Below are 1,424 nucleotides of genomic sequence, written 5' to 3' on the forward strand. Positions count from 1 at the left end.
GCAACATTGACACAGACAGAAAAGCCCCAAAAAGTATAAGAACAGAACTATGACTTCAGTTTGAATTCAGTTTATTTCTATAGCACAATTCACAGCACACATCTCATCTCAAAGCACTTTCCAGTTCACCAGATCATCCAGTCAGACTGATTCAAAGTTTTCTATCTAAGGAAAGCCAGTTGATTGCATCAATTCAAAAAGGCTCCAGGGCGCCCAAGAAAGACCAGCAAGCACCAGGACCGTCTCTTGAAAGTGTTTCAGCTGGGGGATCGGCCTACCAGCAGTGCAGAGCTTGCTCAGGAATGGCAGCAGGCCGGTATGAGTGCATCTGCACACACTGTGAGGCAGAGACTCTTGGAGCGAGGCCTGGTTCAAGGAGGGCAGCGAAGAAGCCACTTCTCTCCAGGAAAAACATCAGAGACAGACTGATATTCTGCTAAAGGGACAGGGAGTGGACTGCTGAGGACTGGGGGAAAGTCATTTTCTCTGATTAATCCTCTTTCCCATTGTTTGGGACATCTGGAAAACAGCTGGTTGGGAGAAGACCAGGTGAGCTCTACCACCAGTCTGGTCTCATGCCGACTGTAAAGCCTCCTGAAACCATTCATGTGTGGGGTTGCTTCTCAGCCAAGGGAGGCGGCTCTCTCACAGTCTGACCTAAAAACACAGCCATGAATAAAGAACCAGAATGTCCCCCCAGAGCAGCTTCTCCCAACCGTCCAAGAGCAGTTTGGTGATGAACAGTGCCTTTTCCAGCATGGTGGGGCACCTCGCCATAAAGCAAAGCTGATATCTAACTGGCTCAGGGAACAAAACATAGAGATTTAGGGTCCATGGCCTGGAAACTCCCCTGATCTTAATCCCATTGAAAACTTGTGGTCAATCATCAAGAGACGGATGGACAAACGAAAACCTAGGAATTCTGACCAAATGCAAGCATTGATTGTGCAAGAATGGACGCTATCACTCAGGATTTGGTCCAGAAGTTGATTGAGAGCATGACAGGGAGAATTGCAGAGGTCCTGAAGAAGAGGAGTCAACACTGCAAATATTGACTTGCTGAATGAAATAATTTTAACTGCCATTAAAAGCTTTTGTTACTCATAATATGATTGTAATTGTATTTCTGTGATGATCTGACATACACACACATGAAAACCAGAGGGCAGCAGATCAGGTGAAAATATAATATTTGTGTCATTCTCTTTGGCCATGACTGTAGATCCAAAAGGCAACTGTCAACCAGCTCCACAGGCGGCCCCGTCCAGGAAACACACAGCCAGGCAGACGAGCTCCGAGCCAGCTTCCATGTCAGAGGATGAAGAGAGCACATCCAGTTAGTCACAGTCAGAGAAACAGGACTACACTGGAAAACAGGCAAACAGGAAGACCTGATGAAGCTACTATGAGAAAAAGCAGAGAGA

The sequence above is a fragment of the Cyprinodon variegatus genome, unplaced genomic scaffold (assembly GCF_000732505.1).
Source record: "Cyprinodon variegatus isolate N-32 unplaced genomic scaffold, C_variegatus-1.0 Scaffold1418, whole genome shotgun sequence".
NCBI classification, from domain to species: domain Eukaryota; kingdom Metazoa; phylum Chordata; class Actinopteri; order Cyprinodontiformes; family Cyprinodontidae; genus Cyprinodon; species Cyprinodon variegatus.